The sequence below is a fragment of the Equus quagga genome, chromosome 12 (assembly GCF_021613505.1).
Source record: "Equus quagga isolate Etosha38 chromosome 12, UCLA_HA_Equagga_1.0, whole genome shotgun sequence".
NCBI classification, from domain to species: domain Eukaryota; kingdom Metazoa; phylum Chordata; class Mammalia; order Perissodactyla; family Equidae; genus Equus; species Equus quagga.
In genome coordinates this window covers 4,055,806-4,072,084 of record NC_060278.1, presented here as the reverse complement: position 1 = coordinate 4,072,084, position 16,279 = coordinate 4,055,806, and the positions used below count along the sequence as shown (strand labels likewise).

Sequence of the window (16,279 nt, the reverse complement as noted above, 5' to 3'; positions counted from 1 at the left end):
CTCAAATTAAATGTCCATGAGGCATTTATTCCTTAATTATATGCAGCTTAAGATGTAAAATTTTGACTTTGATTGCCATACAGAAAAGAGGAAAGAATGGCCTAGAACTATGCATTTCTCTGCTTCATTACTATTTTTAATATTTTTAGATTATTGACCCAGATAAATTAGCAATAATTATGTAATATATGTAATGATAAATGGCCAGAAGTTTTGAAAAGGTGCATTTTTAATGTCTGCAATGATTATTTATATTTTTAAAAGTATATGTTTTTAATATCGTAGGAGAAAATTACACCTTGTTTTATGTATTTGCTGCTTTACAAACTGATTGTGGGTAGATTTCTTGTCATTTATTCTGTTACCTTATGAATATGTCTGGTCATATGGTCAATATTATGAATATTTGGGAAGGTATTAGAAAAAGTATTAATATTTATCTTCAACTTTAATGGAAATTTAACTAGCTTATGAACTGTGTAGAAACAGATAAAGAATGATACTCATATTGATATTAAGATTATGGTAGAGAATGACATACTACCATAGTTTTTCTATGGAAACATAGTGAAGTATAGGCCTTAAAAATCCTGAAAAGCCAATAATTTATCATCCTGAAGAACATGAAGTGATAATTTTTCATATAAGTTTTTTTAATGTTGAACGTTTAGTTGCTGCTGATGAATTTGATAGGCTGTTCGTATATTTTGTGACCTCATAAAGTAGAAACATTGGCTGAAACAAAGTATTTTAAAGAGAATCTCTAGTCTCTATGACAACATAGTAAGGCAGTCTTAGTTACTTTCTATGAACTTTAGGAAAGATTTTGAGGAGGGGTTGTGATAGTGTTACTGTGAGTTGTTGCTCCTGCCAGACCCCATTCTACTTCGCTGATGTCACAATTAAGAGTGCTAAGAGGAAGTGGAAGAACGGAAAGAGAGTTGGATGGGAACAGCAGACTGAGGATGAAAGGGAATATGTGACATCAAGAGCAGGAAAAGATCATGGAATTAATATCAAGTAATTCCTCTTAAATGGCTTTTTTCTAGAACTGTTAATTGATGTAATGTTCCCTAACTTCAAGAGAAAGATTATTTCAATTCATGTCAATTCAATTTAGTTCAATAAGGAAACATGGACTGAGTGTCCATGCCATGCAAGGCACTTTACTAGGTATTATGAGAAGTAGAAAGATGACAGCTGTGTGGTCCTTGCCCTCAATGCATTAACATTCTAGTAAGGCAGACAAGATGTGCAAAAATAAGTAAAGTGTAATGTGGAAGAGGCATTCTCTAAAAAGGTACCAAGAAGCTGCATCAAAAAGGAGGAAAAGTTGTTTCTGGTTGGATTGAGAATAACATAGCATTTAATTTAAGAAAGATAGTTGGGTTGCATTTTAACAGGGGAATGTGAGGAAAAGGTGTTACAGGTGGACTGAACTGTTGAAGTAAAGATGAGAGTGTTTAGAATCTACACAGTGTGCCAGGGAAAGGCCAGTAGTTCTTTTTTTTGGGGGAGTCTAGATTGAGGAGAATGATGGGATGTTGAGGAGAATGATGTTGTTTCAGCTTTCTAGGTTTTATAGAATTGCCCTTAACAGCTTTAGGTTGAATATTGCTAAATATAATAAAAAATTCAAACTATTAAGCACATGGCACAATATTATTCATCAAACTTCATTTTGGGTTACTTCTTAGATCCTAATAGAATTTCTGAGATACTTTGGAAAAGTCTCCCAAACCTTCAGAGAGTGGATGGGAGCGAAGTAAGGAGATCCCACCTGAACAGACACATGGTATTGCTTACAATAAAGTACATTTTTTTTCTGCGCTTTACAACATTTACCAATTTATTTTGGCTTAGGGAATTACTGGCAAATATTTAATCAAACACAATAGATATTAATAATTTAGTGTTTCACATCATACGCTTTGTTAGCTTTTCTTAAATGTTTTACAGCATTGAAACACACATTTTAGAAATGAATATGTAAGCTATTTCTTGGTGTTTTATTTTTAAGAGTTACACATCCAACCTACTTCTTTCTAAATCCTTTTTTTTTTGGACTTTTCCCCCTAACACTAATTAAGTTTGCTATAAAGCACAAAGACATCTGTACAAAACAGAAAGTGTATTAATATGTGTGCATATTTTCTCCATAGATTAGGTGATTGATTATTAAATTTGCTAATTTATTTATTCACCAAATTCATTCATTCCATAAATATTTTTACTACCTTCATATGCCAGATACTGTTCTGGGCATTGAGTTTTACTAATAAATAACACAAATGAGATCTCTTCTTTTGTGATGTTCACATTATAGTGGGACAGACAGGCAATAAACAAGTGAAAATATATAAACAAGGCAATTTTAGAGAATAATAATTGAAGCTAATAATATGTGACTGATAGGGAGTCACAAGGAACGATAATTTAGATTGGGTGGTCAAAGAAGGTATTATCTATCAAGAAAAGGGATTATCTAATTATGAAATAAAAAGCTATTAAAATATTTTGTCTCTTTTCAGTTTTTACAAGAATAAACTTCTACAAATGGACATCATTAGAAACTCTAGAGGAGATTTCATAATTTCCTGTTAACTGTTGTGCAAGGAACATATTAATAGTGATCCAAATTGTAAGCATAAGGTAGATTTTATAGAGGAAACTTTAAAAACTAAGAAACAGTAGAGGGTACAATAACCCCTGAGCTATCATTATTCCATGGAGTGGTGTGCTTGGAGTGAGTACAGTTGGATTTACCATGAAAAGTGCCCCTGAGAGGGACTTTCTCCTCACATAACACTTTACAAAATTATAGGAAAGTTGGGAGGGGATAGAGAACACCTAGTCAACCATGTAACACTGAGAGATTCCTGGTTGAGGCAATGGCCTTGTTAGAAAAAAGGAGCACCTGAAAGAGTAGGTACTTTGTATACTAACATAGCTGGTATAAATGAGAGCTGCTTTTCCATTGAACAGTCCTGGTGAGCCAGCTCTTCCAAACTACCAAAAGGGAGAAGGATGGAGCCACAAGGGCCATCCAAAAACAAAGATTTGTCTCTTCTCTATTTACATCTTGTTCTTGGACTCTCATTAATATGTCTCTTCATTAGCTCTGGCTGACACCTGGTCCTGATCATAACAGTGTTGCCTGGGAGAAGGATATCAGTAATGTTCCCAGCTAGGTTAGATGAGGGTGAAGAAACAGCATTTTAATAAATTCACATTATAAGCTCTGCTTCCTGGACAGCCAAAAAGTGCTGTTTTGGAATGTCTGTTCAGTATCTTCAATAAGAAAGAGAAATTTATTTGTCATCTCCCTTGCTATCCCCCCTCCAACCATTTCCCAGGGTCAGACATGTTCACATTTGACAAACTGAGATCTGTTATTCTTTCGTGGAGAGGATCCAGATTGTCATTTCTCTGGAGTGATAAGTACAGCAGGGACCCCAAAGTTACTATGTTGCCGTTAAAATTACCTGTAGGATCATATAGGGTGTTTGCAGAACCATCTGATGCAAAGACAGTGTCCATCTTTTAAATGAGCCAAATGTTGTGTCCACCAATTCACTGAGGTCAAAACAGGGGGCAAAAAAAGAAGGGAAATATGTTATTTCTTTTGAAATGATCTTTCAATCGATTTGAAATAAAAATGGTTCCAAGATGCTTTGGAGTTCAACCAATACAGAGGGGCCCTTGCAGGATAGGGCAGCCTATAACTTGTAAACAACCAGGGACCTAAGACTATAATGGAGATGATGGTCAAACATTCTTGATTGGCTTTTCCGTATGACGTATTTTCCTTTAGATTTAGTTCGTTCTTGTGGGCATATACATGTGAAAAATAAGGATTGAGTTTGTTAGTAAGTTGTCATACCTATTTCCTTGGGCAGCGGGTGTCTCAGAAAAGTGTGTGTATTTAATAGTTCTGTCTTGGGTGGCCCAATAGCCTGATCATGTAAATAGACCACTAGCAATGGCTCATGAGTATTTTTAAAAGTATAATTCAATCTAAGGAGAGTGTGCGCTGTGGCCACGAAAAATGACCTAAATTCACTCAGTTTTGAAGAATCACCAATTCCGTGGGATCTTAACAATTTACCATCATTCTGTTGGATGAATGCAGCACTCCGCTAGATTTTGTGACCTCTGAGAGAGGCTGTTCCATCAGTGAGTCATATTTTCTTGTCAGGTGGCGGATCTTGTAGGCAAGGGCCCTACTAAGTCAATGGTTTATTTAAAACAGCAGAGGAGTATCGCTGTGTTCAGTGAGTGTGCAGCTGTGTTTTCTGAATTTGGCTAACATCGTAAGGGCCAGGATTGGCCCTTGATTGGGTGTGCTATCTCCCATTTACAGTAGAATTTTCCTAGGGTTGGCCACCTTATAAGATTTTGGTTTAGAGAAGACCTATCATAGGGTAGGAATGTTGAATTGAAAAGTGAGAAAATATGCCCCATTAGGGCCCAATCATAAACTAGCAGTGACTGCCCAAAGGGCATGTGTCATTCAACAGTAGGAGGAAGTCATTGAGTTCAAAGATCCAGGAGCTGACAAATAGCTTGAAATATTGTTGCCAAAAGCTCCAGTCAACAAAAGTTTGCTTACAGGTACCCGTAATCCCATGAGTCGGAAGAATATGGCAGAAACAAAGTTAAAACTTGTTTTTGTAATGCCTGGAACTCTTCCAAGGCTTCTAAATGTAGGAGCTTCCACTTAAAATTAGTTGCATTGGCACAGATGCTTTGAAGAATCATCAGGTGTAGCATGTGATGTCATGGGTACCTAAAAAAGAAACTCCTTTGTGGTTGGGGGCTGCAGGGCCAATAAATTTTCCTTTCAAGGATATAGAATGCGTCTTTTGGTGCTGTCCATATGATGACCCCTCCCCCTAATTCATTTGAATGACGAGGCCCTGGGTTATGTTTTCATTTAAAGCTATTTTTAAACGGGGGACCTTAGAAAGCAAGTGGGACTTCAGTGTTGACCCCTGTCCACGAGGTAATAGAATGTCTAGAAATTGCTAGCAGTTCACATTGTGCTATGTTTTGTGCTACCCATTGAAAATAAATGACAGGATTTCAAATATTCTGAAGAAAGATTACTAAATGTATGTTGCATGTCTTGCTAAGACCTTGGCTGCATACATGTATCAGTAGTGGCAGCAATTTATTCAGTAGCTGATGTAATTACAGAGACTGAGGAAGGGAGGCACAATTGGTTTTTGCTTGTTTGAGCTTCAGTTCCACTGTGGTGCCCAGTGGGTTTTTAACTAGACTTACTAGCATTGCATGGCATCCCTGCATGCATCACATTTTTTGGGGAGATTATTTTATCTTTACCCTTCTTGTATACAATATTTTTGAATGACCCTGGCAGTTCAGACAGTTCTTCACAAGTTCATGTACTTCGCCAACAGGGTAGTTCTCTAACTAGCATGGCTTAGTACCTTTTCTGGGTTTAATAACAATTATGTAATAAAGAAGCAGAAAACTCAGTTGTAATATAAAGTACAAAAATAATACCACTGTGTGTCAGGTGTCCCTAAGACTGCTCCCATCACTAGGAGAGCTCACAGGACTCACCATATAGTTATTATTGTGACTATGATGTGTCATGTCAAAAGGATACAAAATAAAATCAGCAAAGGGAAAAGATGCATGGGGAAAAAATCCAGAAGAAACCAGATGCAAACTTCCAAGAGTCCTCTTCCAGTGGAGTCACAGAGATGCTCTTAATTCCTCCAGCAATGAATTATGATAACACATGTAAAATGTCAAGCTCATTAGAAAATTAGTGACTCAGTGCCCAGAGTTTTTATTGAGGCTGGTCACGTAGTGCCTTCTGCCTACCATAGACCAAAATTCCAGACTCCCAGAAGAAAAGCAGGTATTCTGCATAAACTACATTATTTGTACTAATGATTTGGGCACAGTGAGCCACTCTTATCAGTTCTGGGAATTCTAGGAACCTTCCCAAAATGCAAGTTCCCAGATGCCAGCCAAGACTCAATCTTGCAAACAGGTCTTTCTAAGGATAGCAGTCTCAGTCCTGCTGATGTTCACTCTTTTCTGTGCAATCCACCCTCTTGGCCCTTGGTCAAGGCATTTTTACAGTAAAATGATTGTAAGTGGGACCCCATGCTCCAGGGTGAGACCAACTTATAGTATTGATCTCAGTTATTCCCTTTAGGAGTCCTGGACTTAGCTAGTTAAAAGAAATCCCATTAACCATATCCTAGAAATCCAAGTGGCTTCCTTCTTAATTTTTTGTATAGGTCTTTTTACCTTGCCCAAGGCACAAATTCACGTGCTGCACAACTCTAGCCAATAAGTTGAAATTGACCTGAAGGCCTTCCAGGGTTGACACAGTGTCGTGACAGTCAGGGCACCCATGCAAGAAATACAATCCTAGAGAGCACACGTGGTACCCCTGGAAACAAATACTTTACAGTTGTTAGAGCATCCCAAGAGAACGTACATTAGTCAGGCAGTACAGATTTACAGGTCCGCCAGGTGCCCTCCCACCAATGGACCTCCCACCTCAGGGCTGTCAGTCTGGTCCAATTTATTTAGTTGAGTCCTTTGTTTTAGAAGGACTGCTTGAAGACAGTCAGTTCCAAACAGTTTATCTTGTGAATGACACCAGTTAATCTACCTGGCAAGTCTAGAAAACATCTGAAATTGTTCTGTGTGGAAAATGCAGGATCTGGGCCACCATCTGCTATCTCAGAATCAGCACTGTCATGTGTGATCTTAGGCTCAGCAGTCAGTTTGAATTCAAAGTGCTCTCAGAAGTTTAGAAAGGCAGCACAGGGAGTTTTCCTGCAGGAGGAGGGGAAGACTTCCTGGAATAGTTCTGAAAACATAGTGCCCTCCCTCTCCCCAGTGCTTTCCAAGGTACTGGCATTTTGTTTTTAGTCAGGTGTTAGAAAACCAGTGTTCCCATTCAGTAATCAAAAATTTACATTTCTTTCCAAATCATATTCTATATTCATCCAGACATTTTGACTAGAAGGGTTGTATGCAAGAAGGACGAAAACATTTTTGCAGAAAAGCATTTCTTTACAACTTAACCAGAAAGACACATCATGTTCAGGAACTGGTCAGGACAAATCCTAAATTTTCAAAAATTTCAAAAAGGGTTTACATAACCTTTCACCCTTTTATTCTGGTCATTTATTCAGTGAGCAGCCTAAAGATAAAAATCAATTATTTCTGGAGACAGCTGTATTTAATAGTCAAACTGCCTTAACTAAGGTATGTGCACCAGGAGAAAGGTGAGGGAAGTAGAGATGGCTATCAGTTTCTTGTTGCAAACTGCAACTAATCTAGCAAGACAAACACAATAATCAACATCAGTGAGATATCCAGAAAGAGAGTTGACAGTCTGATCTGTTAAGAATGGGCCAAGTGGCCACAGTCCTGGAGATGTACTCTCCCTGAACTTGAAACTTTCATCAGGGATCAGAAGTTAGGAATGCAATCAGTATCTATATACGGCGTAGATCAGCAGCTGGATATAAGATGGTTCCATCAGAGAACAAGCTCTTTTCTGTGGGCATTTGTTATGTGACCCAGACAGTCCAGCCTATGTCCATGATGTTCTTAGATTTTAGGGCTCCAAAAAGAAGTGTCTTAATTCTGGAACAATCTCAGAGTCTGATTGAGCCTATGCCTGCTTTCTATTCTTCATGCTGAGGCTGAAACAACCCATAGCAGACAGTATTAGTTACAGCTCAGTGTCAGGTCCAGGAAATTAGGGTCTGTGAATTAGCCTTTTTTCTTTTATCAGTAGCAAAACTGAGATGCTATAGAGACAGACAGCCCTATTCCAAGTCCAAGTGAAAATCAAGGCTCTCCCAAACCTTCTTTGTTTTGTCAGTCTTAGAGCTCAAATTGACTCACTCAAAAATATGCACATCAGGCTAGAAAAATCATCCTTTAAGGGTCAAACATCTGAATTTACAAGTACCTATGAGCAATTAAAAACTGCTTTTGTAAACTCCAAAGGTGTATCTTCATTTAGTGATTGCCTCTCTTGTCCCTTTTGCCTTTCTTTTTAAAGAGGCTCCAATAGGCAAAAGTCATAAATTATCAAATCTTTTCCTATTTTCAATACTCAAAGAATTTAAATTCCAGACCACCCTTTGCAGTAGAGTGCCAGGAAGTTGTGTCCCAATAACACTTTTTCTTTGCAGCTTTCCCTGATCAGGATGATCTCTCTAGCATTTATGAAATTAAAACATGTAAACATTTCACATCAATTTTTATTATATATCCAGATGCAGTAGCTACAAAATGCAAAGCCATTAAAAAAAAATTCCCCATTTAGGTCAATACAACAGGAAGATATAACATTTGGAAATATTTATGCACCCAACATAAGAGCAACTAAATATATAAAGCAAATATTAACATACCCAAAGGGAGAAATAGACAGCAATACAATAATAGTAGAGGAATTTAATACCCTACTTCCATCAATGGATAGATCACCCTGACAGAAAATAAAAAACTATTGGCTTTAAACAACGTGTTAGACCCCATGGACTTAGCAGATATGTACAGAACATTCCATCCAAAAGAAACAGAGCACAAATTCTTCTCAAGTGCACATGGAACATTCTCCAGGATAGATCTTATGTTAGGCCACAAAATAAGTCTTAACAAATTTAATAAGATTAAAATCATATCAAGCATGTTTTTTGACCACAATGTTAAGAAACTAGAAATCAATCACCAGAAGAAAACTAGAAAATTCACAAGTGTGTGTCGACTAAACAACATGCTACTGAATAACCAATAGGTCAATGAAGAAATAAAAATTTTAAAAAACTTGAGACAAGTGAAAATGGAAATACAACATACCAAAACTTATGGGATGCAGCAAAAGCAGTCCTAAGAGGGAATTTAAGAGAGATAAATACCTACCTCAAGAACAAGAAAAATCTCAAATAAGCAACTTAACTCTATACCTCAAGGAACTGAAAAAAAAGAAATGAAGACCAAGGTTGGTAGAAGGAAGGAAGTAAAGATTAGAGCAGAAATAAATGAAATAGAGACTAAAAAGACAATAGAAAAGATCAAAGAAACTAAGAGCTGGTTCTTTGGAAAGATAAATAAAACTGACAAACTTTTAGCTAGACTCACCAATAAAAAAGAGAGAGAGTTAAAAGTTAAAATATAAAATCAAAAATGAAAAAGGAGTGGTATCAATTACAGTTGATTCCAGAGAAATATGAAAGATCATAAGAGACTACTGCAAACAATTATATGCCAACAAATTGGACAACCTAGAAGAAGTGAATAAATTCCTAGAAACATACAACCTTCAGAGACTGAATCATGAAGAAGTAGAAAATCTGAACAGACCAATTACTAGTAAGGAGATTCAATCAGTAATTTAAAAACTCCCTATAAAAAAAAAAGTGTAGGACCGGATGGCTTCACCAGTGAATTCTACCAAATGTTCAAAGAATTAATACCAATCCTTCTCAAACTCTTTCAAAAATTGAAGAGGAGAGAACACTTCCAAACTCATTTTATGAGGCCAGCATTACCCTGATACCAAAATCAAACAAGGATACCACAAGAAAAGAAAATTACGGGCCAATATCCCCAATGAACATAAATGCAAAAACCCTCCACAAAATATTAGCATACCTAATTTAACAATACATTAAAAGGATCATACACCACAATCAAGTGGGATTTATTCCAGGGTTGCAAAGTTGGTTCCACATCTGCAAATCAATCCATGTGATACACCACATTAACAAAATTAAGGTAAAAATCATATGATCATCTCAATAGATGCAGAAAATGCATTTTACCAAATTCAACATCTATTTATGATAAAAACTCTCAGCAAACTGTGTATAGGGAGAACCTCAGCATAATAAAGGCCATATATGACAAGCCCACCTCTAACATCAACAATGGTGAAAAACTGAAAGCTTTTTCTCTAAGATCATGAACAAAACACACATGCCTACTTTTGCCACTTTTATTCAACATAGCACTGGAAGTGCTAGTTAGAGCAATTAGGCAAGGAAAAGAAATAAAATGCATCCAAATTGGAAAGGAAGAAGTAAACCTGTCACTATTTGCAGATGACATGATACTATATATAAAAATCCCTAAAGACTCCACAAAAAAAACTGTCAGAACTAATAAATGAATTCAGTAAAGTTACAGGAAACAATCAATATACAGAAATCTATTCCATTTCTATACAGTGATAATGAACTAGCAGAAAGAGAAGTTAAGAAAACAATTTCTTTTAAAATTGCCTCCAAAAGAATAATATACCTAGGAATAAATTTAACCAAGAAGAGGAAAGAACTATACACTGAAGACTGTACAACATTGATGGAAGAAATTGGAATAAATAAATGGAAAGATATCCCATGCTCATGGATTGGAAGAATTAATACTGTTAAAATGTACATACTACCCAAAGCAATCTACAGATTCAATGCAATCCATAACAAAATTCCAGTAGCATTTTTCATGGATATAGAACAAACAATTCTAAAATTTGTATGGAACCACAAAAGACCCCAAATAGCCAGAGCAATCTTGAGAAAGAAGAATAAAGTTGGAGACATCATGCTTCCTGATTTCAAAATCCCTTATAAAGCTATAGTAATGAAAACGTGTGGTGTTGAAATAAAAATAGACATATAGATAAATGGAACAGAGGAGAGCCCAGAAATAAACTCATAGTATATGATCAATTAATTTATGACAAAGGAACCAAGAATATAATGGGGAGAGGACAGTTTCTTCAATAAATGATGTGGGGAAAACTGTACAGCCATATGCAAAAGAATGAAGGTGGACCACTATCTTACACCATATACAAAAATTAATTCAAATGGATTAAAGACTTGAATGTAAGACCTGAAACCATAAAACTCCTAGAAGAAAACATAGACATCATGTTCCTTGACGTTGGTCTTGGCAATGATGTTTTTTAGATTTGACACCACAAGCCAAGGCAGCAAAAGCAAAAATAAATAAGTGGGACTACATCAAACTAAAAAGCTTCTGCACAGCAGAGGAACCATCAACAAAATGAAAAGGCAATCTACTGAATGGGGTAAAATATTTGCAAACCACATCCAGTAAGGAGTTAATATCCAAAATATAAAGAACTTGTACAACTTAATAGCCAAAAAATAAAAACCCCGGTCTCATTGAAAAATGGGCAGAGGATCTGAATAGACTTTTTTTTAAAGAAAACATACAGATGACCAACAAGTACATGAAAAGATGCTCAACATCACTGATCATCAAGGAAATGTAAATCAAAACCACAATGAGATATCACCTCACATCTATTAGAATGGTTATTATCAAAAAGACAGGAAATAACAAGTGTTGGCAAGGATGTATAGAAAGAGAACCCTTGTGCACTGTTGGTGGGAATGTAAATTGGTGCAGCCACTAGGGAAAACCTCAATTTATTGAGGTTCCTCAGAAAGTTAAAAATAGAACTACTGTATAATTTGGCAATTCCTCTTCTGGGTATTTATCTACAGAAAATGAAAACACTAACTCAAAAAGGTATCTGTACCCCTTTGTTCATTGCAGCATTATTTACCATAGCCATAGCCAAGATAAGAAAATAGCCAAAGTGTCCATCGCCAGATGAATGGACTAAGAAAATGTTGTGTGTGTGTGTGTGTATAATGGTATATTATTCAGCCATAAAAAAGAAGGAAATCTTGCCATTTGTGACAACATAGATGGACCTTCAGGCCATTTTGCTAAGTGAAATGAGTTAAACAGAGAAAGAAAAATACAATGTGATCTTACTTATATAAGGAATCTAAAACAACAACAACAAATCCCCCCAAAAGCCCTAAAACCAAAGTCATAGATTCAGAGAGCAGAGTGATGGTTGCCAGCAGTGGGGAAGTGGGAGATGGGTGAAATGGATATAGGGTGTTAAAAGGTACAAACTTCCAGTTATAAATAAATAAGTCATGGGGATGTAATGTACAGCATGGCAACTGTAGTTAGTAATCCTGTATTGCATATTTGAAAGTTGCTAGGAGAGTAAATCTTAAAAGTTCTCAACACAACAAAAAAAATTCTGTAATTATTTGTGGTGATGAATGTTAACTAGACTTATTGTGGTGAGCATTTTGCAGTACATACAAATATTGAATCATTATGTTGTACACCTGAAACTCATATAACATTGTATGTCAACTATACATCAATAAAAAATTCCCTTTTTTTCTCATTAAGAATTTGTACTAGCAGTAAATTAATCATTTACAGGGTTAGCATTACAGGTGCAGGGATATCCCAGCTGGAATGCAAGGGAAAGGGGTGATGCTTCAGCAGTAGCAGAGCCAGGCTGAAGAAAAGGAAGCTAGAGTCGCCCTCCTTACCCTCCACCCCTCAATTTTTCCTCTGGTTTATTTAAAGTTTTGCTCCTGCCCCAGGAGCTGATTTAACCTTTCCCCCTTCCACCTGAAGGAGATTGTAAGTACAAACTAATTTTTATTGCCTTTTGCCCGTGCAAAGCCCACATTTCGGAATTTTTAGGTCCTTTCTCCTCCCACTTGGTAGAGAGCACAAAAACCAAGGACATCACCCAGGCTGCACCTTTTTCTCTTGCTTTACTCAGCACCAGAATTGCAGCCAGGGGATCTAGAAGCCAGTTCTCCTGGAGTTGAATGTATCATTTTCAAATCCCATAGGTAACTTTACCTCGCCCAACAGAAAGCAGTTCAGCTGCCATTTTGTACCATAGATGAGTCCATAGCCACCCAAAATTAATCATCTCCCATCCCAACCTTTCATAATTCCTTTTTCCAAGCAATGCTTTCTCCATATTTCAGTAAGTCAGAGATCATTCTAGTGAATCCTGCTGCTAACACCAACTGTGTTGGGGGTTTCCAAGACCATCTCTAGGTACAGTGATTTGCTAGGAGGACTCACAGGACTCAACGCATAGTCATTATCATGATATTATAGCAAAATGATAAAAACAAAAATCAGTAAAAGGAAAAGGCACATGAGGCAAAGTTTGGAAGAAACCAGGTACAAGCATCCAAGAGTCCTCTCTCAGTGGAGTCAAACAGAATATGCTTAATTACTCCAGCAGTGAATTGTGACAACACATGTGACATGTTGTCTACCAGGGAAACTCATTAGAGACTCAGGTTTTTACTGGTGGCTGGTTGTATAGACACACTGTGCCTATCATGTACCAAAAATCCACACTGCCAGAAGGAAAGCAGTTGTTCAGCATAAACCACATTGTTTGTACAGTGGGCACAGAGAGCCATCCTTAGTTCTGGGAATTGTGGGAACCCTGTCAAGTTCCAAGATACCAGCCAAGGGCCAACCTTGTAAGCAGGGCTTTCCAAGGATAGAAGTCTAAGCCCTGCTGTGTTAACTCCTTTCTCCATACCATGTAGGAGTCAGTGTATAGTAAGTTTAGAAATGCTTGAGATCTCACCCCCTGGAAAGCTGAAGAGGACAAGGCTCTAGCTCAAGTCTTTGTCTCTTTTTGTGCTATCTGTGTAACTCTGTTCAGATCATTCCAAATTTTGTATCAGCCCAGTAGTTTTCCTCCCTTCTGTTGCAAGAGAGGCCAACCATAGATCTGCACAGTCAGGCGATTTTTTAAATCTCTTTCAGGCTTTAGTATCGACCTGTTAACTTTTAGTCATGTTTATGCCAATTTTTCTAGGCTTTTCTGAGCCTGGCCTCTTTCTCCTTCCTTTAAGTAGAGTGCTGTAGCCACCTACTTACAACCTTATTGCTCTGGATTTTTCTTTTATAGCAAATCTACTGTTCTAGGATTTCTAAGAAACCTTCCCATTTCTCGTCTTCAGTGGTCTATGGGCTATGTAGCTATCCCCCCACGTGGAGATTATTTTATCCCATATCTCTGAGCCACCTGGTCTCTAGCCATTCTAGTTGGGCCAAGTAATTTGCCCTCTCAGCTTTTGTGACTATAAACAATATGGCCACTGAGATATTGGCCATTCCAACTCAGTAGTTTTTCTGGTGTAAAGCTTCCAGTGGGTTTATTTACCACCTCAGTGGTGGCCCAATCAAACTATTTCTGTTTTCAAAAGCTATGGTATCTGTATGAGTCACATACAGCTAGTTAAAATGGCAATATTTTCTGAGAAAAACTTATAGGCAGAGTAGCAGCAGAACACATGTAATATTCCAAGCTCTCATCTTGCACAGTGAACGTTTGGGCTAGAGACAGCTCAATAGATGATGGAAAGTGCTCTAGGGGAAGGAGCCTGTCATATACTAGTTTGTATATCTATAGAGCAGTGGGGAGGGGTGCAGGGAAAAATAGATTATTCTGGAACTATGAAACTCCCTAATGAGGGGAAAATAGATGTATTGGAAAAAGAGCATGTGGAGGGAGTTTGCTTTCCAATATTTCAGGTATCAGTGAAAGATTTTGTTTGAAAGTCTCTGCCTAGCTACAGAGCAGGGAAATGATATCCACTGAGGCCATTCAGGAGAAAACATGTTTATCATCCTCATTAACCAATAGTTTTGTTTTTCTACTGTTAGAATAGTTTTCCTTTTGTTCCATATAATTTCCTTATAGTTTAAATCCTATTTCTAATTAGTTCAGTAATAACAATAGCTGTTATTTGTAACTAGTCAATGTTGTCAGTGTAAGATTTATTTACACATTTAAAAACTATTTCTAAGTAGTCCACTAGCCTTATTTTTACTAGCTGAAATAATTCCAAATATTTTAACATTTCATTTGTTCAGGGTCTTTTTTTTTTTTTTCCTGAGGAAGATTTGCCCCGAACATCCATTGCCAACATTCTTCTTTTTGTATGTGGGCTACAACCACAACATGGCCTCTGGCAGAGAGTGGTATAGGTCTGCGCCCAGGAACTGAACTTGGGCTACTGAAGTGGAGCATGCGAAACTTAACCACTAAGCCACTGGGGCCAGCTCTCATTTTTCCAGGCTCTTAATCATCTTGTTTTTTTACTGAAACTTTTCAAATTTTTTGAGTTTCTTTTTAATTGAGGAGCCTAAAACTGGTCAGTATGAAGAATTTGACCAGTGATAATTATAGTTTTCAAAACTATCAAAATATTTATGATAGTTTTTTGCTTTTATTTTTGCATTATCTATATTGAAAATTTTCTATAAAATTAATTTTTAGAATCATTTTAGATTGTACTATATTGCACACTTTGAATTCTAGACCTTTTTGTTTTCTTGTATATATAAATGCATTCCACATCTTATATTATTGTAGATATTGTATTGTATTATATTATATTATTGTAGATAAGAATATCAAATCCATTCTCCTCTATATTTTCATTGATAATTAAAATTTCAGTATATACATCAATACTTGCAAGAGACTTTTTTTTTTTCCTAAGAGGGAAGGGGAATGGATTAGGCATTGTGTTGAGAGTTTAGAAAATGGATGGAGTTCATAAGGAAAGCTCCTGCAAAAGAAGATCTTGGAACAGAAAAACAACAGGACAGGTTGGACAGTAATCCAAAAGCAATCTTCTGTTTTGCCTGAGTGACAGTGTATTAAGAGGGATTATGAGGTGTCTGTGGTGATATGTGTAACAGATTATGGTCTTGTACGTCTATTTGCAAACAGAAGAAGATTTATTCTTTATACCACTTCAGTGCTGTTGAAGACTGTCATTGGAATGCTGTCAGCATGCTTATCTCAAAGCTGTTAAAATACACACTCATAATTATACTATATACTATGTTGTAGCGTTTTAACATGGAGGGGTGGCTAGAAAGAATCTAACATGGACAACGAATTTAGAAAGACATAAATATGTTTAGGTTGTTCATCATTTACCAAAGAATGGGGATAGGGCAAGCCATTTGCTTTATTGTTATTTTCTGTGTGAATTTAGGATGCCTTCCATAGCCTTTCCATCGTCTTTCTCCCTCCTCCTTCTAACCCTCCTCCTCATGTTCTTCTTTTCTTTTATCATCCAAACAAACAGCAGGGCTTGGAAGTATACTATCCCACTTCTTAGAGATATCACTTTGGCTAAGGTGAGCTTGAATACAGTACTGCTTGCATACCTTTCGAATATTTTTCTTTCTTATCCCCCCTCAGCAGAAGTATCACCGTGTTATACAATGGTCATTTATGATTGTGGGAGATAATAGAAGTGGGATTGCTTGAGTGTGGGAGTATGGTTACAAATTAACTTTGTATTAGTATTTAAGGAACTGTTCTTGAGATTGCCACACATTTTCTCTATTG

At 36.8% G+C, this 16,279-nt stretch overlaps 1 protein-coding gene across 1 annotated transcript in view; it reads left to right on the top strand.

Annotated features, from left to right (window-relative positions):
- Positions 1 to 16,279, top strand: part of CCDC7 (coiled-coil domain containing 7) — a 485,718-nt gene that overhangs the window by 165,753 nt on the left and 303,686 nt on the right. The window lies entirely within an intron of this gene.